The following is an 18,640-nucleotide window of genomic DNA, read 5'->3' on the forward strand; positions in this document are numbered from 1 at the left end:
TGCCTGGAGAGTCCCAGGGACGGGGGAGCCTGGTGGGCTGCTGTCTATGGGGTCGCACAGAGTCGGACATGACTGAAGCTACTTAGCAGCAGCAGCAGCAGCAGCATCCCTGATGTAATGAAAAGAGAAAGAAAAAGACAAAGCTACAACAGATAAAAGACCTCAGGAATGTACATCTAATTGACACTACATTGTATTAATCGATAGCTTCACTTTTTGCAAACTGTGGCTATGACAGTCCTGAACAAGAAGGGTTTTCTGTTTAAGCTGCAGTAACTTTTCTGACTATGGATCATCATTCCTTCTGTGGCAGATTTTTACAGTTCCTCTAACGCATTTGGGACGACTGTCTCAAAGTAACCTACAGCTTTCCTGACAACTCCTCGCTCTCTCTCCTGCTAAGAACTGTAGCCCTTTTCTTCTGAGTTTTTAGAACCTTCTGCTACCATATCCACAACTTCCACCACCAGATCCATAACTACCACCATAGGGACTGCCTGAGCTTCTTCCACCAAAACTACCCCCTTTCATGGGTCCGTAATTTGATTGCCGTTGTCCACTATAATTTCCAAAATCATTAAAGTTTCCACCACCACCATAGTTACCTCCAAAATTTCCTCCTTCATTGAACCATCATATCTTCCACCACCGCCACCATATCCACCACCTTGGTTTCCATATCCTGGTTCACCACCACCATAACCTCCTCTACTACTATAACCAGGACCACCACCATAATTGCCACCGTCACCTCCAAATCCATTATATCCACCATCAACTCCTGCATAACTCCCTCTGCTGCCACCACCTCTACCAACATAGCCTTCTCTTGCACCAAAGTTTCCACCATGGCCAGTTACCTCCACCACCTCCAAAGTTTCCTCCACAACCCATAAAGTTGCCAGATCCACCTCTATGACCTCTTTGTGATGCAGCAGATTGCATCTCTTGTTTAGAAAGGGCCTTTTTCACTTCACAATTATGCCCATTAATAGTGTGGAATTTCTGAACAACAATTTTATCAATTGTACCATGATCATCAAAAGTTCCAAAAGCAAATCCTCTCTTTTTCCCACTCTGCCTGTCTTCCGTAACTTCTATGGTTTCAGTCTTGCCATACTTTTCAAAGTAGTCTCTCAAATTACATTCTTCTGTATCTTCTTTAATACCACCAAGAAAAATTTTCTTCACTGTTAGATGGGCACCAGGCTTTACAGAATCCTTTCTAGAAACAGCTCTCTTTGGTTCTATTACATGCCCATCAACCTTGTGTGGTCGAGCACACATTTTGCATCCACTTCTTCAACACAAGAACAAGTCACAAAACCAAAGCCCCTGGAACATTTTGTTTGGGGGTCTCTCATCACCACACAATCTGTAAGTGTGCCCATCTCAAAATGTTCTCTTAAGCTATCATCTGTAGTTTCAAAGCTCAGACTGCCAATAAACAGCTTTCTCAACTGCTCCTGTTGCTTGAGATCATGACCTTTCTCCCCTCGGCAGCGGCAGCCATGGCCGGAGTCGAGCTGGGGCAACCGGTGGCAGTTCTACCTCCATTTTGAGACCGGACTCGCCTCTTCCAACTCCCAGGAATAAACTCTTTAGAATGTCTGTGAAAAAAAATTTTAAGCTTTGTGATAACATATATAAGTAAAGCACAAAAATAATTTCAACATTTCTTCATCTCTTTGAATATGTATATTTCTTTTTTTTTAATTTAATTTTATTTTTTAACTTTACAATATTGTGTTGGTTTTGCCATATATTGAAATGAATCCGCCACAGGTATATATGTGTTCCCCATCCTGAACCATCCTTCCTCCTCCCTCCCCATACCATCTGGGTCGTCCCATTACACCAGCCCCAAGCATCCAGTATCGTGCTTCGAACCTGGACTGGCGACTCATTTCATATATGATATTATACATATTTCAATGCCATTATCCCAAATCATCCCACCCTCTCCCTCTCCCACAGAGTCCAAAAGACTGTTCTATACATCAGTGTCTCTTTTGCTGTCTCGTATACAGGGTTATTGTTACCATCTTTCTAAATTCCATATATATGTGTTAGTATACTGTACTGATGTTTTTCTTTCTGGTTTACTTCACTCTGTATAATAGGCTCCAGTTTCATCCACCTCATTAGAACTGATTCAAATGTATTCTTTTTAATGGCTGAGTAATACTCCATTGTGTATATGTACCACAGCTTTCTTATCCATTCATCTGCTGATGGACATCTAGGTTGCTTCCATGTCCTGGCTATTATAAACAGTGCTGCGGCGAACACTGGGGTACACATGTCTCTTTCAATTCTGATTTCCTCAGTGTGTATGCCCAGCAGTGGGATTGCTGGATCATAAGGCAGTTCTATTTCCAGTTTTTTAAGGAATCTCCACACTGTTTCCATAGTGGCTGTACTAGTTTGCATTCCCACCAACAGTGTAAGAGCGTTCCCTTTTCTCCAGACCCTCTCCAGTATTTATTGTTTGTAGACTTTTGGATTGCAGCCGTTCTGACTGGTGTGAAATGGTACCTCATAGTGGTTTTGATTTGCATTTCTCTGATAATGAGTGATGTTGAGCATCTTTTCATGTGTTTGTTATCCATCTGTATGTCTTCTTTGGAGAAATGTCTATTTAGTTCTTTGGCCCATTTTTTGATTGGGTCATTTATTTTTCTGGAGTTGAGCTGTAGGAGTTGCTTGTATATTTTTGAGATTAGTTGTTTGTCAGTTGCTTCATTTGCTATTATTTTCTCCCATTCTGAAGGCTGTCTTTTCACCTTGCTTATAGTTTCCTTTGTTGTGCAGAAGCTTTTAAGTTTAATTAAGTCCCATTTGTTTATTTTTGCTTTTATTTCCAATATTCTGGGAGGTGGGTCATAGAGGATCCTGCTGTGATGTATGTTGGAGAGTGTTTTGCCTATGTTCTCCTCTAGGAGTTTTATAGTATCTGGTCTTATGTTTAGATCTTTAATCCATTTTGAGTTTATTTTTATGTATGGTGTTAGAAAGTGCTCTAGTTTCATTCTTTTACAAGTGGTTGACCAGTTTCCCCAGCACCACTTGTTAAAGAGATTGTCTTTTCTCCATTGTATATTCTTGCCTCCTTTGTCAAAGATAAGGTGTCCATATGTGCATATTTCTTCTACTTTCACTGACTGTAATAACTGCCAGTTTTCTTAATATCATCATCATTATTATTGTCTTATTTTGTGTAGAACAAAGATGAGAAATATGGAAAATCAGTCACCACTCATTAGGCTACACATATAATGCAATGGTAGTTGATCAGTGCAGTTTTTTATGCTGAGTCCAGGTATAACTTCCGAATTCTCAACACAGCACTTCATGTTGTCACAGATGTTCATGCCAGTGGAATGAACATCTGAGATGAGACCTATAATTTATAAAATATCTTATAAATATTTTTAAATTTAACATATGACATCATCTTCATATATAATTTTTTTTCCTTCCCAATTTGGCCCCCAGACTCTCAAAGCTACCATGATACCACCATCGCTCTAATTATTTGAAGGTATTTCTTTTACTTTTGAGAGGTCTCTGCTTCACATACACTTTTTTTCCTTTTCTCTTTTTTTAACCTCTCCTGTAGCTTTTTTCTGTGTTAAGTCAAAAGTTACCTAAGTTTGTGGAAAAAAATCACTCTGAGATTTCCCTAAGGGGACAATATGGTGAGTGGGGAAAACTATTACAATTTCCTATAAAACATTTTCACTATGGAGAAAAGATGAGAAGTAAGTATATGAGTGATGAGGTTATTTGCAAAATTTTATAGTACATCTGAAGGGAATTGATTATGTAAGGAAACTGAGGGCATGCTACGTCCCAGGTGCTGGACCGCTAATACACTTTAACTTGTTTGATTGTCAGAATACACCTATAGGGAGAATATCACTACCCAAATTTTTCCATTTATACAGATTTATTAATCATTTGTTCTTTTTCATCTGTTAATTTATTCTTTTTCTTCTATAAATAATTTGAAAGATTTTATAGCACTGTAATAAAGTGATGTATGAGTTTTTAAATATCATAAAAAGGAAAAATATTCATTAATCAGTCAAGAGCAGGAGAAAAAAACAAAACAAATTTAACACATCAAAAGCGCCTATAGAATTGCTGTAACTCATTCTAGGTTTCCTGACAAAAGCAGATTATCACAGAGAATTAAAAGTTTTACCACGAATCTTTCCCTAAAAGGGAATTCTTACATGGGGCTTCATGTAGAGCATTTTTTATTAAATGAAATACTGTAAATACTTAAGTGCTATTTTATGTTGCTCTTACTGTCCTAGTATCATCATCATCATGTGATATAATGTATAATATCCTCAACATCATAATTGCAAGAAATGAAATAATAGATTTCATGTACCACATGCTTTTAATATCTATCAATAAAAGCCATAAAAAAGCATCATAGTGAAATTTAGTATCTTAGGAAAATGTGATCCAAGAATATAGTATTCTGATGGATCTGCTTGAATCTAATTAAAACCCAGTATATATGGAGAAGCAGAATGCCTGTTCCTATAATAATTCTTCCTAGGTGAACTTTCATTCAGTTCGGCTTTTATACTAGAAGTAATAGGAGTTGTTTTAATCCTCTCTGCTCTTAAAAGGGTCTGAAATGTTAATACTCTATGTGGTTGATTTAGGGGTAGAATCTTAAACTTTAGAGATCAAATGAACAGGTGATGGGGTGACATTCTTTTATGAGAACACAGAGCCTGAAGAGAACACCCTCCTAGACAGCTAGCCTATTACCTCTGCAGGAAGGTAGGCTGAGAAGGGGACACTTCCAGGAAAGTCCAGCATTTTTCAGATATCAATGCTACATCCATCTCAGGACAAGAATGTATAAACAAAACAATTCCCAAATTTTTACAACCTTCAGCAGAGCAGAAATTTTCAAATCATTTCATACCTCATTTTACTTAATTTCTCATTATGATCCTGGAAAATTTTCAGAAGTATTGCCATTAAATGTCAGATTTGAGAAAAGCTTCCCAGAAAAGTAAGATTAATTTGTCCATTTGATTAAAATTTTCAGATGAAATAAATCAAGTGATAGCTTTCCTGCCATTGAAACTGTTCAAAGCCTCCTTTTTCTTGTAAGTCGGTTCTCATCAACCAGTTTATTGGAATTCATTTCAAGCAAGGGACCTCACCTAGAGGGATTCAAAATATGGTTTACTCTACATTTAAAATACATGATCCAAGTTTTTAATCAAATGAATTTTATAAGGAAGCATTACTGTGTCCAAATGAGAAAGGGGTTTAAGATTTTTTTTTCATTCAAGACTATTTTTCTAGCACTGAAGAGCTGAAAGTAAAGCAAGTGGGTATCAGCTAAAGTCTATGCCATGATGTTTTTAAGATGGCAAATAAAAGTGAGGTTTACCTTGCAAATATTCAACATGATATTTAAAAATTTTGCTAATCGATTGGTGAAAGCCCAATTAAGTACCTAGTAAATTTGCTTTGGTCACATTTTAATGAATTTCATTACAAATGTATATGAATCGTGTCAATACACTTCTATCAAATTTTAGCAAGTGTTAAAATATAATTATATTCAATGCAAATGTAGGAGTAAGTGAAATATTTAATATGTTGACTTTTACAAAGATTTCTCATTAAGTTATTATGAGATGCAGGGACCCCACTGAATACTACTTATTGCTATGACCTGTGCATCTTCTTATCATTTTTTTCTCCATCAGATGGAAAAAAAAAAACTGATGTTCTGGCTTTGGTATGGCCCTAGGACCACAACACAATGCACAAATGGACAGTGGCCAGTTGTGGAGATGGTTCAAGCAAATAATGTTTACTGTCCTAGGTGACAGTTCATTTGTAACTAACTAAAAACTTGAGTTATGTTTTGTGCCTGATTTTTATTCTTCTGAAAAAAGTGGAGAGTCCCCTGAGTTACAGTACCGATCCACTTTGAGTGATCTAAGAAGGGTCACTTAAGCCAATGACTGAAAGGTCTACAGATTCTATTTTCCCATGCTAAAATCAAATGATTTGTGTTTTTATTTCATAAAAGATGATCTAAATTATTGACAGTCGCATTTTGAATTGGTGCCTACTTCATATTTAGGCCGAGCAGGTAACGATGCATCCTCCCTTCGTGCTGCCTTTATAGATTTGAAGATATTAGGTACTTTGTTATGGTGCATAGATAGACCCTCTTGAAGTAGACTTATGTCTTCTAAAAGCCTGAAGATAGAATAGAATCATATAATAGACACTTGAAATCTAGCACAGAGGAGACTAATGCATCACACTCAAAGTTTAGCCCTTTATATTAGTAGCAAGTTTTAGTGTAACTTTTTTTACGAAAAAGTTACAAACCTTTGAAATAGGCAGAGGTTGTTCTCTAATGTGAGCACATACCCTCCCCGCCCACGCACACACACATTCATTCTTTCTCATTCTTTCTTTACCTATTTCTCATTCTCTCCTCTATGTTCATCTGCCTCTCCCTCTCTTCCTCCCTCCTTTCCTTCTCATAAGTAAGACCCAAAAGCTTCAATTTAAAAAAGATTTGAAGAATTTACCTGTTTACCATTATCACGTATCATAAATTGTTTTGATATGTGCACTCACACATGCAGCACATACAGTCATTTGTTACGTCAACTGTGTCATTATCTCATGTATGCCAGGCATTGTGCTAGGTGCGGGAAGAAAGCAAGCAAAACAAACCTGAACTCACCCTACATTTAGAGGGTTAAGTGATTCACTCTTGTGAATAAGGAAACAAATTTGGCTGAAAGTACTAAATCTCATGAAAAGATTTTAAATGATTTGCTTGACACTCAGTAAATAAACCAAACAGATAAGAATCTAAGTCAGTTTTACAACTCTATGGTAGCCGAAGGAACTATGATCATCTCTAATTAACAGTGTGGAAAGATTACTGTTCTGAAAGTAGTAAGGTCTTGGTTCTTGGAATGGCTCTGCCACTAATTAGCTGTATCACTTTGAACAAGTCACTTGACATCTGGGCCTCAATTTCTCTCACATATAAAAATGAGAGAAGTGAACTTGGGGGTCTCTAAGATCCTTTTCAGATCTTAAGAGCTTATGATTATCCAAATGTACAAACTCAAATGAAATCCCTAGTTTTCTTTAAGATACAAAATAACATATATATAAAGTAACAGTTTTTCTATATACTTGAAGTTATCTATACAGTATAAATAAAAAATATAATTCCCCTAGCAACAAAAGTATAAAATTGCTAAAAGAAACTTGACTGATAATTAAAAATATTTTACTGAGCACTTACTGTGTGCAAATAAGACTATTGCTAAGACTGCTGCTTCTGCTGCTAAGTTGCTTCAGTCGTGTCCAACTCTGTGTGACCCCATAGAGGTAGCCCACCAGGCTCCCCCGTCCCTGGGATTCTCCAGGCAAGAACACTGGAGTGGGTTGCCGTTTCTTTCTCCAATGCATGAAAGTGAAAAGTGAAAGTGAACTCGCTCAGTTGTGTCCAACTCTTAGCGACCCCATGGACTACAGCCTACCAGGCTCCTCCATCCATGGGATTTTCCAGGCAAGAGTACTGGAGTGGGGTGCCATTGCTTTCTCCGAGGTAAAGACTAATGCTAGGTAAAAGTCAAGGAGCCTGCCTCCATGGAATTTATGTTCTGGTAGGGAAAGCAAATAGAAGAGAGTTATTTGTATAATTAAGCCAATAATAATTTTTATAAATTCAATGAAGGAAAAGAATGGAATAATAAGAGAGCATTATTGTGTGTGTGTGTGTGTGTGTGTGTGTGTAGCATATATAGCCAAGGCTAAAATATTCACTTTTTTTTGTTCCATTCCATTCAACAACGATTTAACTGTTATTTGCCTGGTACTGAGGAGAGTTTCCCCAAGATGTGATATTTTCAATGGTAAAACTGTGGAAGTCCCAGACAAAACAGGACATTGATCACAGTAGTACCATGGTACATTTTGAAAACAAAAGACCAATGTGAATGAACGCATAAGGATTAAGATGATTGAAAATAACTTGAATGAAGCTGGTAAGGTAGGCAAAGGATAGATCACTTATAGCTTTATAAACCGTGTTAATTTTAGAGCTTTGCTTGTTTCTCCCAAGTGGAAAACCAACATAGGGCTTGGCACGATTAGAATTCATTCTTAGAAAATCCATCTGCCAGTAGTAAGAATAGTGGATTTGGTGGTTATGTAAAGGTTGTGGTGATAGTGATGATAAGGTTATCACAAAGCTAATTTTAGAAAGATTAGTGAGATTATTGCAGTAATTAAAATAAAAGATGGTGAAGGGCATAGGGTAATGACAGTAACGATGAGAAGAAGTAGGCACATTAAAATACATGATATATGGAAAGTAGAATTAATGAAATCTAGAATTATGATTGTGGGAAAGTCAAGTAATGATAGAATAATTGGCATCTAGAGAATCTGAGATAATGGAATATTCTTAGAGAAGTGTCGAGGGGAAAAGTGACCTCAGGCTAATGGAAAAAACTCAAAGCCTATAATGGGAGCATTGCCTTAAAAACACAGCAGAAGGTTGACTCTTGAAATATAGTACCACAAAAGAGTAAGAAAATACTAAATTGCATTTAGCATGTGCTGTCACTAAAATAAATGAAAAACATATGCTATCTGAAATAATAGAGAAAGAAAAAAAGAAGAAATAAAATGGAGACAGACCAACATAATGAGAACTATTATGTCATTTAGAGCCTGAAAGCTTGCCTTCAAACCCAGGTTCTGCCACATTACTTATTAGAGCTAGGATTTCGGTTTGTTACTTAGTTTTACTATATTACAAGTTTCGTCATAGATAATAAATAAAAGCTAAAATTCACTGAGACTCACGTCCATCGAGTCAGTGATGCCATCCAGCCATCTCATCCTCTGTCGTCCCCTCCTCCTCCTGCCCCCAATCCCTCCCAGCATCAGAGTCTTTTCCAATGAGTCAACTCTTCACATGTGGTGGCCAAAGTGTTGGAGTTTCAGCTTCAGCATCAGTCCCTCTAAAGAACACCCAGGACTGATCTCCTTTAGGATGGACTGGTTGAATCTTCTTGCAGTCCAAGGGACGCTCAAGAGTCTTCTCCAACACCACAGTTCAAAAGCATGAATTCTTTGGTGCTCAGCTTACTTCACAGTCCAACTCTCACATCCATACATGACCACTGGAAAAACCATAGCCTTGACTAGACGGACCTTTGTTGCCAAAGTAATGTCTCTGCTTTTGAATGTGCTATCTTGGTTGGTCATAAGTTTCCTTCCAAGGAGTAAGCGTCTTTTAATTTCATGGCCGCAATCACCATCTGCAGTGATTTTGAAGCCCAGAAAAGTAAATCGAATAGGACTTGATGTTCTTATAAGAAGAGAGTGAGACACCAGGGTTGTATGTGCACAGAGGAACAGCCATGCAAAGACTTAGCAAGAAGGTGGCCCTCTGCAGGCCAAGGGGAAAGGCCTCAGGAGAAACCAACCCTGCTGGCACCTTGAACATCCACTCTTCAGAACTGTTGAGAAAATAAATGCCTGTTGTTAAGCACATGTACCTCCCCTCCCAAAGAAAAAGAAACTATAAAATAAATATGTTAAAATGATTCAAGAAAGAAAATACAGAAACCACAATAGAAGAACATAATAGGATGAAAAATGTATGGGCAGATCATTGGCTCAAGATTTGAAAACTTTACCTGCCCAGCAGACCTTGGCATCAGGAATCACAGTAGCAGAGTCAGTAGGTCATTTCACAGAATTTTCGTAAACAGAAAAATTTTACAGGTAAATTACTAAAAAACAAACAAACAAGAACCGATTGGGTTTTCACTGTGTGATTCAAACACTGTTAAACATTTTTTACCACCTGTCCATCCCCAGTTCCAGAATAGAAGCGCTTCTGATGGGATGTGTGTGTTAAGTTTTTATTTAATGTATGCAACCTAAATCTGGAAATATTTCTGTTTTTTAATATAGAATTTAAAAGCTCCATTCAAAAAAAAAAAATCATATTGAAGAGCAGATTGCCAGAAGTAGCTGAGACAACTTTGACTTTGAAGGAAAAAAAGAAAGGATGAGGATTTATGCTACAGACAATAAGATTCTATATAAAAGCTAAAATAGTGTCATCAGTGGAAAGGAATAGAGAGCCCAGAAACCTCCCCACAAACATATGAGAGCTTGCTTGTGTGTGTGCGTGCATTCATGTGTATGCTTCAGTTCAGTTCAGTCGCTCAGTCGTGTCTGACTCTGCAACCCCATGAATCGCAGCACGCCAGGCCTCCCTATCCATCACCAACTCCTGGAGTCCAACCAAACCTATGTCCATCAAGTCAGTGATGCCATCCAACCATCTCATCCTCTGTTGTCCCCTTCTCCTCCTGCCCTCAATCTTTCCCAGCATCAGGGTCTTTTCAAATGAGTCAGCTCTTTGCATCAGGTGGCCAAAGTATTGGAATTTCAGCTTTAGCATCAGTCCTTCCAATGAACACCCAGGACTGATCTCCTTTAGGATGGACTGGTTGGATCCCCTTGCAGTCCACCTTCTCCAAAACCACAGTTCAAAAGCATCAATTCTTTGGTGCTCAGCTTTCTTTAGAGTCCAACTCTCACATCCATACATGACCACTGGAAAAACCATAGCCTTGACTAGATGGACCTTTGTTGACAAAGTAATGTCTCTGCTTTTGAATATGCTGTCTAGGTTGGTCATAACTTTCCTTCAAGGAGTAAGCATCTTTTAATTTCATGGCTGAAGTCACCATCTGCAGTGGTTTTGGAGCCCAAAAAAATAAAGTCAGCTACTGTTTCCACTGTTTCCCCATGTTTGACATGAAGTGATGGGACCAGATGCCATGATCTTTGTTTTCTGAATGTTGAGCTTTAAGCCAACTTTTTCACTCTCCTCTTTCACTTTCATCAAGAGGCTCTTTAATTCTTCTTCACTTTCTGCCATAAGGGTGGTGTCATCTGCATATCTGAGGTTATTGATATTTCTCCCGGCAATCTTGATTCCAGCTTGTGTTTCTTCCAGTCCAGTGTTTCTCATGATGTACTCTGCATATAAGTTAAATAAGCAGGGTGACAATATACAGCCTTGACGTACTCCTTTTCCTATTTGGAACCAGTCTGTTGTTCCATGTCCAGTTCTAACTGTTGTTTCCTGACCTGCATACAGATTTCTCAAGAGGCAGGTTAGGTGGTCTGGTATTCCCATCTCTTTCAGAATTTTCCACAGTTGATTGTGATCCATATAGTCAAAGGCTTTGGCATAGTCAATAAAGCAGAAATAGATGTTTTTCTGGAACTCTCTTGATTTTTCGATGATCCAATGGATATTGGCAACTTGATCTCTGGTTCCTCTGCCTTTTCTAAAACCAGCTTGAACATCTGGAAGTTCACGGTTCATGTATTGCTGAAGCCTGGCTTGGAGAATTTTAAGCATTACTTTACTAGCATGTGAGATGAGTGCAATTGTGCAGTAGTTTGAGCATTCTTTCCTTAGTCCTGTCCAACTCTTTGTGACCATATGTATTGTAACCTGCCTGGCTCCTCTGTCCATGTGATTTTGCAGGTCAGAATACTGGAGTGGGCCGCCATTTCCTTCTCCATGAGAGCTTGCTATTTCATATAAATGGTGGGGGGGTATTTTTTAAAATATATGCTATGCAATAGTACTGAAAGAATTGATTATTCATATGGAAATCTCAGAAAGCTTAAATGTAAAAAGTGAAATTTTAATATTTTCAGAAGAAAATGAAGATCAGATTTGCAGTCTAGGTATAGGAAAGGATTTGTTAAACAAAGTATTTAAATATTTAAAATTTAAAATACAGTAAAATCAGATACCTCTGATAAAAGGTAAAATGAAGTCAAAAGATGTGCCACATACTGGAGAACAAATGCAATGTATGTAATTGGCAAATTGCTAACATATAGAATATGTAAGGTAACCTTTCAAATCCTATAAATCAATAAGAAAAAGATAAATAATCTTAAAGTAAAATAGACCAAGGATAGAAGCAATTCTGAGGAGAATAAACCCTAGTGGCCAGTTTTTGAAGAGAAAAGTCTCTCTAGGAATCAGAGAACTGCATGTTTAAGAAAAGAAAATGTCATTTCAGATCAGTTGGTTGTCAGAAATTAAGAAATCCAACAACACTAGAGATAATAACAAGAATACAGGGAAATGGGCATAATAAAATATTAACATCTATTAGTTTGAATCCTGTAATACCTATATTATATATTATATCTCCTTCATATTATAATCTTTGTTTTTAATAGATTTGCAATATTATATTACTTATTACTTTTATTTTAAATTAAAATATCAAGTGAATTCAGTTACATAGAGGTCAATGAAGAGCAGTTTGGTTGAGTGATAAAGTTAGAAGCCAGGTTGCAATAGACTAGAGAGGACCAGTCATTCCTAAAGGAAATCACCCCTGAATATTCTTTGGAAGGGCTGATGCAGAAGCTGAAGTTCTAGTGCTTTGGCCATGTGATGTGAAGAGCTGACTGATTGGAAAGGACCTTGATGCTGGTAAAGATTGAGGGCAGGAGGAGAGGGGATGATAGAGGATGAGATGGTTGGATGGCATCTCTGACTCAATGGACATGAGTTTGAGCAAACTCCAGGAAATAGTGGGCTTCCCATGTAGCACTAGTGGTAAAGAACGTGCCTGCCAATGCAGGAGACATAAAAGATGTGGGTTAGTTCCCCGGGTTGGGAAGATTCCCTGTAAGAAAAATGGCAACCCACTCCAGTATTCTTGCTTGGAGAATCTCATGGGCAGAGGAGCCTGGCGGGCTACAGTCCGTAGGGGTTGCAAAGAGTCAGACATGACTGAAGCGACTTAGCACGCACACACTGGGAGATATGAAGGACAGGGAAGCCTGGCATGCTGCAGTCCCTGGGATCGCAAAGAGCGGGACACAAGTGCACAACAACAAGAAAATGAATGGTGCTGGAGAAGTGAGACAGAGTGTAGATAACTTCTTCAGAAAGTTGTGTTTAAAGAGGGGCGTTGAAAGGACAGGGGTCTGGAATGAAAGGTCACAACCTAGACTAATAACCATTAACTTTGCTAAAAGACAAATGATTTAAACAAATGAAAACACATACTGTGCTCTCAGACAGGAGATTCAATATTGACAAGATTTCCATTGTCTTCAAAGTAATGCATGCATTGCTTTAGCAGTTATGCTAATCCTAACAGGATTGTGTTCATTATAGTTTTGGTTTGGAGGAGTTTGGGGAGATTTAAGAAAAGTGATACTAAAGTATATTTAAAAGCAGAGTTTCATGAGTATAGCCAAAAAATTTAAAGTCATAATAGTGAGGTTGATATGGCTTGACCAAATAGTAAAATATATGTGTTACTAGTTTAGGAATCACCAGTCAAATAATTGAAACGTTGTAGAGAGTTCAGAAAGAGATCAAATTACATGAGAAAGTTTATAATATATAATAAATCAGTTTTTCTATTTTTTCCTTATCCATATGTTTATATCACGTAAATGCATTTTTATTCTGCTTTTTGTGTCTACTTTCCTATTAGAGTGACTTTCCCAACATAATTTTATTTAGCTTAATTTTATTGGCTGTATTTTTGTTTAGAAACACATTAGCCACTTACCTAGATGAGTATATATTCATATAATTGCTTTTTGTTAAAATAATGCTTAATGAATATCTTCATGAATTTTTTTTAATTTTCAGCTTCTTTGATGTACATTGTGATAAGTAGAATTATTATATCAAAGAGTATAAATTATTTTTGGTTCTTGAAATATACTGCTGTGTTTCCCTCTGTGAAACCATAGCTGGGGAAGCAGTGAACATCATCTCCCACTTCAAACATTTTATTTCAAGTCTTTTTTTTTTTTCCCCTAACCAGAATGATAGTATTATTTATTTTGCTTTGCTCTTGGAAAGGAGTCCAGCTCCCATTCTCAGTGTTGCATGTTTATGTCTAATAAACCTTCAGCCAGATTGTCTTAGCTATCTTCAGCCTACTGATGCCTTTAATGCATACCTGTTTGATCAATACAATAAACAACAACAACAAAAAACTGAGTAGAAAATAACTTCATCCTCATCATTAAAGAGACAGAACTACCATTTCTGGTAGAGACAGAACTACCATTTCTGGGAAACAGTACTAAGGAAAAGTAGAGAGTTTTCTGGGGTCAGACAATCTGGCCATGAATCCTGGCTTTATTGCTTAGAAACTGTGTAACCCCGAGTGCTGTGTTATACCTTATGGTGCACTTCAGTTTTCTTAACTGGTAAGTTAAGAAATAAAAACCATATAGGATTCTTGTGAACACTGAATGAATTAGTATTACATATTAAACATTTAGAAAGATAACTGACATATTAAGGGGTGAATAAAATGTTGAATTGGCACCTAGCATTTATTCTAATGTTTTTGTAGCCTGCTTTTCTATACAGCAAAGACTGGATAGCAGAAACTTACGTGTTCTAGAATTCTTTGCATCTAAGACTCCAGATATGAGTTAGGTTCCACCAGTTAAATCTATTCATGTAGGATTTTCAAAGTAAAAGTGGTATGGAGGCAGTCTTTCTGCAGCTCAGTTGTGGAGACCTGGAGTACTTCTTCATTATTCTAGTGTTCCAGGGTGTCAGGTCACTACCTTTGTGCAAGCTGAGAGGCAGCTGTGGTGGTAGCTTCCTGAATTGTAGCTCTACTAAGGTTTTCTTGAACTGCACAGTTCAAGTGCACACCTCCTAATTTCTTACCATCCTGCCTGTGGTAGAGGGAGGTGTTGATTTCAACATCATCCTTGGAAGCCTAACCCAGAGTCCATGCTTTCAGCCATTCCAGCAGTTGTATAAGTTTCCCATATAAAATTCATTTGCTTCAAGTCTAGAAAAATCTGTTTCATGCAACTGTGATGATAATGATGGTAATAGCAGCAGTGGTAGTAGCAGTAGTAATGTAGTAGTAGAAATTATTGTTATTGAGACTTTTGCATTATAGATCTTTCCAAAATGGAAAAACTTTAAAACCTGAGATGCCAGTCATTTGTAATTGATTATGGCACCTTTCCACTCTGAACCTAGAGAACCAGCAAAGTTTTAAATTCAGACCGAGTCAGCCACTACCATTCAACTGGAGCTGGTTGGCCAGTCTTGGTTTATGTTTGTGTTTTTCCTTCGAACTTAGCTTCTCTCCAGCTTCATATTATGTATTATACCTAATATATGTTTTTTTCTTTTTTAAAAAAACTTTTTGTTTTGTATTGGTGTGTAGCTGATTAGCAAACAATGTTGTGATCGTTTCAGATGAACAGTGGAGTGACTCAGCCATATATATACATGTCTCCATTCTCCTCCAAACTCCCCTCCCATCCAGGCTGCCACATAACATTGAGCAGAGTTCCATGTACTATACTGCAGGTCCTTGTTGCTTATCCATTTTAAATATAGTAGTGTGTACACGTCCATCCCCAAATCCCTATACAGTCCTTACCTCTCATCCTCCTGTCCACCCCCAGCAACCTTAAGCTCATTCTCAAAGTCTATGAGTCTGTTTCTGTTTTGTAAGTAAGTTCATTTGTATCATTTCTTTTTAGATTCTGTATAGAAGGGATGTCATACAATATTTCTCCTTCTCTGACTTACTTCACTCAGTATGACACTCTCTAGGTCCATCCACGTTGCTGTATTGGCATTATTTCATTCTTTTTAATGGCTGAGTAATATTATATGTGCCACATCTTCTTTATCCATTCCTCTGTCCATGGACATTTAGATGCTTCCATGTCTTGGCTATTGGGAAGAGTGCTGAAGTGAACATTGGGATGCATGTGTCCTTTGGGGACATACTTTCCTAATGTATATTATTGGTTAGGGTATATACTAACATTAGAGAAAGGAAAGGCACAGGATGGCGAGGGGAATGATGTTCAGACCACTGTGAAGTCATTGGAACCATTCAGGAAAAATAAAATTCTACTTTGGTTTAACCAGTATTTCTTTGACCTTTATTGTTTAGCAGTTGGTCACATTACAGAGGGAAGACACACCTACACATAAATAAATTGTATTCTGTACTGGAGTATGAGCAACTTGAGACCAGTGTCTTGTTCACTGTTGTAATTTTACTACCTATCACAGTATATGGTATATAGCATGCACTCAGTCAGTTCAATTCAGTTGCTCAGTCGTGTCTGACTCTTTGCGACCCCATTGACTGCAGCACACCAGGCCTCCCTGTCCATCACCAACTTCCGGAGTTTATTCAGACTCATGTTCATTGAACCGGTGATGCCATCCAACCATCTCATCCTCGGTTGTCCCCTTCTCCTCTTGCCTTCAGTCTTTCCCAGCATCAGGATCTTTTCAAATGACTCAGTTCTTCACATCAGGTGGCCAAAGTATTGGAGTTTCAGCGTCTGTCCTTCCAATGAATATTCAGGACTGATTTCCTTCAGGATGGACTGGTTGGATCTCCTTGCAGTCCAAGGGACTCTCAAGAGTCTTCTCTAACACCATAGTTTAAAGGCATCAATTCTTCAGTGCTCAGCTTTCTTTAGCATCCAACTCTCACATCCATACATGAGTACTGGAAAAACCATAGCTTTGACTAGATAGAAGTTTTTTTGGTAAAGTAATGTCTCTGATTCTTAATATGCTTTCTGTGTTCGTCATAACTTTTTTTCCAATGAGTAAGCATCTTTTAATTTCATGGCTGCAGTCACTATCTGCAGGGATTTTGGAGCCCCCAAAAATAAAGTCTGTTACTGTTTCCACTGTTTCCTCCTCTATTTGTCATGAAGTGATGGGACCAGATGCCATGATCTTCGTTTTCTGAATGTTGAGCTTTAAGCCAACTTTTTCATTCTCTTCTTTCACTTTCATCAAAGGCTCTTTAGTTCTTTTTCACTTTCTGCCATAAAGGTGGCATCATCTGCATATCTGAGGTTATTGATATTTATCTCTGGAATCTTGATTCTAGCTTGTGCTTCATCCAGCCCAGCATTTCTCATGATGTACTCTGCATATAAGTTAAATAAGCAGGGTGACAATATACAGCCTTGACGCATTCCTTCCCCTATTTGGACCAGTCTTGTTCCATGTCCAGTTCTAACTGTTGCTTCCTGACCTACACACAGATTTTTCAAGAGGCAGATCAGGTGGTTGGGTATTCCCATCTCTTTAAGAATTTTCCACAGTTTATTGTGATCCACACAGTCAAAGGCTTTGGCATAGTCAATAAAACAGAAATAGATGTTTTTCTGGAACTCTCTTGCTTTTTTGATGATCCAGCGGATGTTGGCAATTTGGTCTCTGGTTCCTCTGCCTTTTCTAAAACCAGCTTGAACATCTGGAAGTTCATGGTTCATGTATTGCTGAAGCCTGGCTTGGAGAATTTTGAGCATTATTTTACTAGCGTGTGAGATGAGTGCAATTGTGCAGTAGTTTGAGCATTCTTTGGCATTGCCTTTCTTTGGGATTAGAATGAAAACTGACCTCTTCCCGTCCTGTGGCCACTGTTGAGTTTTCCAAATTTGCTGGCATATTGAGGGCAGCACTTTCACAGCATCATCTTTTAGGGTTTGAAATAGCTCAACTGGAATTCCATCACCTTCACTAGTTTTGTTCGTAGTGATGCTTCCTAAGGCCCACTTGACTTTGCGTTCCAGGAAGTCTGGCTGTAGATGAGTGATCATACCATCATGATTATCTGTGTCGTTAAGATCTTTTTTGTACAGTTCTTCTGTGTACTCTTGCCACCTCTTCTTAATATCTTCTGCTTCTGTTCGGTCCAAACCATTTCTATCCTTTATTGAGCCCATCTTTACATGAAATGTTCCCTTGGTATCTCTAATTTTCTTGAAGAGATCTCTATTCTTCCCTATTCTGTTGTTTCCTCTATTTCTTTGCACTGATCACCGAGGAAGGCTTTCTTATCTCTCCTTTCTGTTCTTTGGAACTCTGCATTCAATTGGGTATATCTTTCCTTTACTCCTTTGCCTTTCACTTCTCTTCTTTTCACAGCTATTTGTAAGGTCTCCTCAGCCAGCCATTTTGCTTTTCTGCGTTTCTTTTTCTTGGGGATGGTCTTGATCCCTGCTTCCTGTACAGTGTCATGAACCTCCATCCATAGTTCTTCAGGGACTCTGTCTATCAGATTTAATCCCTTGAATCTATTTTTCACTTCCATTGTATAATTGTAAGGGATATGATTTAACTCATACCTGAACAGTTTAGTAGTTTTTCCTCCTTTCTTCAATTTAAGTCTGAATTTGGCAATAAGGAGTTCATGATCTGAGCCACAGTCAGCTCCCAGCCTTGTTTTTGCTGACTGTATAGAGCTTCTCCATCTTTGGCTGCAAAGAATATAATTAGTCTGATTTCAGTATTGACCATCTGGTGATGTCCATGTATGGAGTCTTTCTTTGTGTTGTTGGAAGAGGGTGTTTGCTATGACCAGTGCGTTCTCTTGGCAGAACTCTATGAGCCTTTGCCCTGTTTCATTCTGTACCCCTAGGCCAAATTTGCCTGTTATTCCAGGTGTTTCTTGACTTCCTACTTTTGCATTCCAGTCCTCTATAACGA

The 18,640-nt window shown here is 38.0% G+C and overlaps 1 protein-coding gene and 1 pseudogene across 3 annotated transcripts in view; one reads left to right on the forward strand and one right to left on the reverse strand.

Annotated features, from left to right (window-relative positions):
- Positions 1 to 18,640, forward strand: part of RSRC1 (arginine and serine rich coiled-coil 1) — a 440,840-nt gene that overhangs the window by 302,632 nt on the left and 119,568 nt on the right. The gene's annotated exons all lie outside the window — the stretch shown is intronic.
- LOC147379404 (heterogeneous nuclear ribonucleoprotein A3 pseudogene) lies at positions 295 to 4,165 on the reverse strand (annotated as a pseudogene). Its single transcript, XR_015160761.1, has one exon. The product of XR_015160761.1 is annotated as a heterogeneous nuclear ribonucleoprotein A3 pseudogene (transcript).

The sequence above is a fragment of the Bos grunniens genome, chromosome 1 (assembly GCF_055505025.1).
Source record: "Bos grunniens cultivar Pamir isolate PY7600 chromosome 1, Bosgru_T2T1.0, whole genome shotgun sequence".
In the NCBI taxonomy this organism is placed as follows: domain Eukaryota; kingdom Metazoa; phylum Chordata; class Mammalia; order Artiodactyla; family Bovidae; genus Bos; species Bos grunniens.